This window comes from Hyalella azteca, unplaced genomic scaffold (assembly GCF_000764305.2).
Source record: "Hyalella azteca isolate HAZT.00-mixed unplaced genomic scaffold, Hazt_2.0.2 contig8613, whole genome shotgun sequence".
Taxonomy (NCBI): Eukaryota; Metazoa; Arthropoda; class Malacostraca; order Amphipoda; family Hyalellidae; genus Hyalella; species Hyalella azteca.
In genome coordinates this window covers 149,782-158,086 of record NW_025938702.1, presented here as the reverse complement: position 1 = coordinate 158,086, position 8,305 = coordinate 149,782, and positions in this window count along the sequence as shown.

Below are 8,305 nucleotides of genomic sequence, written 5' to 3'. Positions count from 1 at the left end.
CTTGCTAAGATATCGAAATTCTCTGAAATTTCCCTGCCCATAAAGAGTGTTACTGGGGCTATGACGAACTATTGATATGATGTGTGACTTAGACTCATTAGAATTAGTCTAATTCCTAACAAATACAATGATTGAAATCGAATATTTGTAACTTTGTAGAGAACGAATTGAGTTGTTCGCTTATTCTCCTATCAGGAGGGAGGCTTGTTTACACCAAAATATGCATGTAACGATTCCTGTATTCATCAGAGGTAACTGTTTATCTTTATAATAATTCATTTAATCTCTGAATTGCTACATATAACTGTCATTTTCGAAAATTTTTATATATAGTTTAATTTATTAGTTACACCAACTCACTCGTACATTCTACCAGACTAGAATTCATACTCTGTATTTAAATGAACGTTCTTTGATTCTATTATTCTTTGGCATCGACTACTGAACATATTTTCAATGAATATGCTATGGTATATTTCAGCGCGTATAATGCACTCGCCTCAGTGAAAGTGGCGCCCGCTGGATTCTGATGCAGGAAATTCCGCTCGCCTCCTGCGTGTGTACCGAGCTCTCCTGTTCAGTGATACTTGGTAGCGTAGTGAACCATTTTGTTTAGTTTATACAAGTAATCGGAATACATTTTTTATTTACTGATAATATTGCCGAAATACAATGAATACATTTGGGAGAATACTATTTATCAATGAAAAATGCTAACTGGATTGATGCTCTTGGTTTATTAAATGTAAGTTTCTCTCATAGTAGACAGACTGGCACTGATAGGAATAGTAGGTGATATGAATACAACAGATTTTACGGCCTAATGGAGAAATAATGGGAAAGCATCTTTAAATAACTGCATTTAATTCACTTAAACCAAATACCGTTCGAAATGTCAATAGATTTGTTTGATGCTAATAAACTCGCTATATATAAGATGAGACACCACTTAATAGGGCCGACCTCAAGCATAAGATTACGAACGGACGACATTGCCTCCAATAGGACCATTGTTTCGAGACTGGACTAACATGATTCAGTGATCGTTCAAAAGCGATCAAATGTAAACGGTGTGCATATGGAACAAAATAGTTCCAGAAATTCGTTACGCTATAAATGTTTGAGACTTTCTGTTAACACAGCTTGGCGGGTTCTCCATCTTAACCCTCTTAGGAGTGCGGACTCGGTAACTCTCCGATGCTGGGACTTCACAGTTGAAACGGTCTGGCGAGGTCAATCGTCCAAATGGCGTAATAATATTCTTAATATTTGAATGAGTTTACACTAATAACATTTCGTGGTCCGGTTACCCTAATAACCCTGCATGGAAAGGTTATCCATAAATTGCCTGGAGAGGTCATCTCTTGAGACTGTAATCGTCGGTGAAAGTCTTGCACAGGATGGCCTGATGGTGCAGCACAAACGCTATAATGGACCAGTGGGAGGAAGGCTGCAGGAATGTTTTGGTTGAGGAATGGCTTCGTGGGCGAAGGGCTTGGTGGAGGAATGGCTTGGTTGAGGAATGGCTTGGTGGGCGAATGGTTTTTTGAGGGAAGGCCTTGGTGGAAGACTGGCTTAGTGGGGAATGAATTCTATTGAAAATGTGGCTAAGGACATGTTCGATAAATGCATTGATCAAAGGCATGAAAAAGGAGTAATACACAGATACTAGTTTTGTTAATGTTGGTGGAGACTTTTCCGTCGAAGAGGAACTGGTTTAACAGTAAATGTTGCACCATTTTAAAATGTTTTATGAATATCTATTCAATAAATAATCTTATGAACCTAATAGTATCTCGTTGAAAAATGACGAGGTATTGCTACTGCCTGTTGGAGGTAGCTTGGTAAAAATGGAGTATCCGAACGCACAGGGGTTAGCAAAAATAAGGAAAACACCCAAAATATCCATAAAATATATTTGAGTATGGAAAAAATCCACTTATTACGACTACATTCGCAATTCTCGGAGGTATTGTTTCATAAAAAATTTGAATTGCTTTCAAAGGAATTTAATCCATTCTTCAGTTGAAACTCCGTCCAGCTTGTTTACAGACGATGACACGGGAAGCGACTTCTGACCTGCATCAGTAAAGTCGACCATAAATGGTCGATAATATTTAGTTCTGGTGATTGTGGTGGCCAAATGAGATACTCAACTTCATTCGAATATTCATCGTGCCATTTTTAACAATTCCAGCTGCATGGATCGGAGCATTTTCATCTTGACAGATGATGTTACACTGCGGTAACTGTGCTTGAAGCATTGGATGAACTTGGTCCTCCAAAATTCCTAAATAGTTGCGGCTGTTGATTCTTCCATGAAGAGAAATCATTGGTCCGCCAGATTTTCAAGAAATTGCGCCCAAAATCATTTCAGTTTCCCTGCTAAGTTTTACGGCTGGGAGGAGGCAGTCGGGATTAAGAGACTGTCTTACTCTATAGACTGTCTTACTCTGACAGTAACTCTATATGCGTCATGCATTCGGGAAATTTCTGTCACACTATGCACCTGCCATACGAGCACCAATAATTTCGCCTCTTTGAAAGTCAGAGAGGTTTGCCACTTATAGGTTATAGGTTAGGTTATAGACACAGACATTTACTAAAAATATTGGCGCAACTATAAAATATCAATTATCAGCGAAAATAAACAATGAAACCTAAAAATATTTCACCTTTTTATTCTTTACGAAGTACTACGAAATCAAAATGACTAGCGTTTCCCTTATTTTATCGAACCCCTGTAGATATTGACATCTGATATAAGTGGCAGTACTTCACTGCATGAGTTGCCACGAGAAGCAGGTAATAAAAAGATTCATAATCAGTTATAAACTTTCTAGCCTTAGACAGAACTCGCGCAGCCCAAAGTTAGTCACGGAAATGACACGCAGTAACCTCCTCACACGATTTAACCCCAAACAATTGAACACAAAATTACTATTCTACATGATTGCCGCTTCGGGAGATTGTGTACGAACCTGAGGGCTCGAAATTATGGCCAAGCTCTGGTCGGCATTTCTGAACTCGCTCTGAGCGCCTCAGGTTAATTCAAGTCTAAAAATTTGTTCGCAATCCGCGTATTCACTTATTAGTTATTATTAGTACAATAAGCATGTTATAATACGATTCAAATGGCTCTAATGTCCTATTCTGTCCTAGGTACAACAACGACATTAATTATTCCGAAATCGTTATGCTTCATCATTTTCTCTCGAAAGTCTTAATAGTTCATGTCAGTTTATTAGAGCCAAGCTCGGACTCAATCTCATCAAAAAGCTATAGAACTTGTTTTTTAAGGCTCTATAACTCAACCATTCAACGCTCCATAACGTAGGACTGAAGCCACTGCAGGAATTGAGGGTGTTATTTATCAAATAAGCCAATAGGGCTCTCAGGCCAAGGGACTCAAGCATTTATAACTCACGCCTTCTGGATTCCAGCGTTTAGGAATACAACCTCTGGTACTTTAGTCTCTAGTAGTTAACTCTAGAACTCCAACCTCTAGAACTCCAACTTCTAGAACTCCAACCTCTAGAACTCCAACTTCTAGAACTCCATCCTCTATAACTCCAACCTCTAGAACTCCAACCTCTAGAACTCCAATCTCTAGAACTCCAACCTCTAGAACTCCAACCTCTAGAACTCCAATCTCTAGAACTCCAACCTCTAGAACTCCAACCTTTAGAACTCCAACTTCTGGAACTCCAACCTCTGGAGCTTCAACCTCTAGAACTCCACCCAAGGTTCCAGGAGTTTGCGGTATCCATGCTACGTAATGTTACCCATCAATCCCTTCAGTTCGGGACTGACATCGTCGCGATTACAATATTTTGTCTCGGCAAAACATGTCCTTGTTTGTGAGCTTTCCTTTGCAGTGCACGAGCGGCTGAGCTGATCGTTCAGTAGACACGAACTTGCATTCAATACAATGCATGTAATTTAGCATTCATGTTCAGATTATTTTAGTAGTGGGTCACTCAACCGGCAACAAAGAAAACGATATTAGGCTTGTAAATTTATGCATCGCTTCTTCTTGAATAGAACAGAAAAAAATGTTAAGGAATATCAAAATAATTTCTCATTCTCCAAGCGAACTTTACTAGTTTAAGAAAGAGCCATTCTCCAAGTAAACATTTTCTTTTTTTTTGTCAATAATTCCAATAACAGAGTTAGTAAAGGAGTATAACAGTGAAGCTTAGCACTTAAAAACTTATTTTAAACTTGAATAAAACCTAATTTTGGCTCAGTAACGTGATTATCGAATTATGACATTTCATTTATATGATGGAGAATGTCATAGTTCTTAGTGGGAGAGCGTAATTTTCCACAAAATGGGACCGGAATTTGTAAAACTTATTTTACAAGTTTTTGTTTTACGTTCTATTAGAATAATCGAAATCTGTGAAATTCGTCCCATGAATCAATAAAGAATTCAACTGATCACACGTGCTTCACCAGGCTGTAAGCTTTGGCAGGACCAAGTTCCATAAGATTTTTAATCATACATGAGTTGGTAATGACATGTATTTAATTAATAATTATTTAAACCGATTTTGAGGCCACATTATATTGAATTTATTGGCATGTATTTTGTTAAAAGAATAATTTTATTAAAACCTATTGCCACATTATATTGAATTTATTGGCATGTATTCTAATAAAAGAAAAAAATTTTATAAATGAACGTAAAATTATTTAGGAGGGCTCAATAATATTTTAGAAAGTCTGAAGCTCTCCTAAAATAAATGACAACAATTATTGGACGATGAAGAGAAAGGGAGGAATAGAGGAAACGACCTGTTAAAGAGAAAGCCAAACACTAAACAAAATTGAAAGGTAGAGAATGAAGAGAGCAGAAAAGGATCCGTAGTTCGGAAAGGAGAAATTAATGAGAAGAATTGGAATAATTGAAAAAGAGGGGCGGGAACAGGCATGGAGAGATGAAGTGATATAAGGATGGATGAACAGGGACAGGGAGGGATAAAGAAGTTAACGGTATAGGAGGGAGGGACAGAGAGGAGTGAAGGGAGAGAGAGGGATGAAGGGACAGAGTAAGAGGATAGAAGAATAGAGGGATGAATTGGGACAGGGAGGGATGAAGAGGGACATAGATGGATGAAGAGGGACAGAGAGTGATGAACATGGACAAAGAGGGATGGACAGGAACAGAAAGGGATGAAGAAGGACAGGGAGGGATGAACAGAGACAAGGAGGGATGAACAGGGACAGGGAGGGATGAAGGGACAGAGAGGGATGAAGGGACAGGGACGGCTGAGTAGAGAGGTTATGTCGTGACTGAAGGAAGACGTTATGTCTCTCATAAGTGCAGGGGAGGCTGCCTAACCACCGCGACAGGGCTTGGCGCATCCAACGAGAAGAATCGCTGGGAACTGAGTACAAAATATCCTCGAGGCTCTCATTGCATTACGGAATATGAAATCAACAGAAGTTATCGAAAAAATATAACTCAGTGACAAATATAACTCAGTGTCACTAAGTGGGTGATAGATAGAGCATTTTATCGTCGACGAAAACGTGAAGGCACGGACGGACAGACAGATGGATGGACGAACAGAGGTCAGACAGACAGACGGACAGACGGACGGCAGACAGACGGACAGACGGACGGCAGACAGACGGACAGACGGACGGACGGACGGACAGACAGACGGACAGACGGACGGACAGACGGTCGTAGTGCGCACAATAGTGCATTTTTTCATAAATGAGAAAATGCGTTAAAAATATCGTGGTGAAATTTAGGCCAAGATATCTCACCTTAGTATATGAATTTTCTGCAGTAGACAAACTTGGAGGAGCTGGGAAAAAAATTGTGACCTCTATATCAGGTCCAAAAGTCTGAAAATGATTTAAAAATTCTAAAAAAAAAACATCTCTTGTGCGTGCAAAATAGTTTGTAGTAATTTGCAGTCGACTATATTAAAGATAAAAATTACCGTTGACTCGTGTTTAACTTCTTTTACAATGAAAAATGTTGCAAGAAATGCTTTCGAATTTTGAAAAATGAAGAAGGAATGATATAATTATGAGCTCATTCGTGGAATGCATGTATAAGAGGTATTTTAATAATTACGGGTATTATAGTTTCCTTGCATGAACATATAAAACGAATGGATCCTAAATTGATTATATTTTACAGCGGTTTACAGACAAGTGTATTCAGACTGTAATGACAAATTGAAATGAAAGTTTCATTTTAACCGATGTATTCCAACCTTTAGTTGGTTGCAACCATCCCAGGCGATGGTCTTTACGTTTTCTGACTATAGTTTATTTCACACAAGTTCATGGCCAAAGAAAACTGTTTAAACGTAAGGAGAAAATTAATTTCAATGAACAGAAAACATATATTCGTCAACAAAGTCACAGGCCTCCAGCCACAGCTGTCATATTGGCCTCAAGCCGTAGCTATAATTATGGAGAAAATGCTATATTTCTAGGGCCCAAAACCACTGTCACAGGTCGGAATCAGTTTGCAATTTAGATCTGCAAAATTTAAGATAGACAATTGCGTATAGTACTAATTCCTATTACAAATTGATATCAGACATTGTAGCTTAATACTAACACAATGTGTTAGAGTAATATACATTTTGTCAGTATAGTAACCTAAACTATGTACTATATATTAGTACTATTAGTAATTATTTCTAATAGTAGTAATACTAATAATAGTAGGAATACTATTCATTAGTATTAGTAATTGTAGTATACTATTTGTCATAAATGTGTTTCTCGTGATTTTTTTTTAAACTTGCATAGAATAATTTTTTTACGTTGGGAATAATTTAAAGTTTGATAATTTTTTGATGCAGGAAATGGAAGGTTGACCGACTCACTGTCAGATTAAAAGGCCATGAGAAGCTAAGCGTTCCACTTTCAACTTTTAAGACCAGAAGTCTGTGTGCTTACAAGTTGGGCAAGCTTATTATGCAACTCAAAAGCTAGTTCCTTGAATCAACCTTTCACACCGACGGGACAACTTTTTTATCTTATTCAGGCACGATATTCTGGGACCGATATCAGGCAACCATTGCAGTTTATTGCAAGTCATCCACAGACACGCGAAAAATGCTGTATTTTTATGATAACTGTAATTCATTGCGTGTGACTCTCTGAGGTTTATAAACTATTAAATTAAGATCCTTTGAAAATATTTCTCCAGTACTTTGAATGGTCCTAGTTTCCATATCGCTGCACAATTCCAGGAACCCATGATAAATTCATGGAATTATACCACACATTTCGATCTATCTGATCTTCGAAGGATTTTTCAAAATTATAGTTAGTATAAAATGAGAATTTTATTGATCAATCGATGTACGAGTTTTCAATATATAATAAATGTTGAGTCATTCATTATCACCTCATCTGTCAATATGTGCCAAAAAGTTAGATACTTGGTCAGAAGCCAAAGAATTCTTATCTATCAAGCGTAGTTCAACTGAGACAAAAAATTATCATTTTGATTTGAACATTTTTGAAGATGAACATTTTTGACCACCATATTGGGGATGAGATATACCCATCGGCTGAAAATATGCTAATAAAATCGTTAGGGTTTCAATAAATACAAGAGGTAATGTTAGATACATGTCTTCTCGCTCTCATCATAAAATGTGAGATATGGAGAGACAAAATGTGACCCATCAAGTCAGTAAACCTGCATATGGTCCCTAAATTTTCGGCAAAATATTTTGTTGATTTTTTTGTCTCCTTTCTACGTATTTCTCGAATTTTAGATCAAAGTAATCTGTTATTGCAAGTAATTCTCAATAAAATAAAAAAAACACACCATGTCAATCAAAGAGCGACCTCTGAGTGGGTCAAAGAGATCGAACTCCGTTCAGAATTTGGCCTGACAATTCCTTGTTCATTGACGCCAGTGCAGCTGTAATAACGGAGACCCTGATGATATTGTGTTCGTTCTGTTCAATTTCATCGTTCTGTGTCCGTTCTGTTCACAGATGCAAACTAATCGGTTTCCTCGTATGCAGACTCAGCGGCTACCACAGTACAGACCAATCGGTAGCCACAGATTCAGATTCACACATTTATGCAGACTCAGCGGCTACCGCAGTGCAGACCAATCGGTAGCCACAGATTCAGAGTCACACATTTATGCAGACTCAGCGGCTACCACATGTACAGACTCATCGATAGCCACAGATTCAGATCCACACATTTATGCAGACTCAGCGGCAATAACAGATTCGACTCATCAGTCACCACGGAATTAATGCATCACATTATACGATCAAATCGGTAACCGCCGCAGACG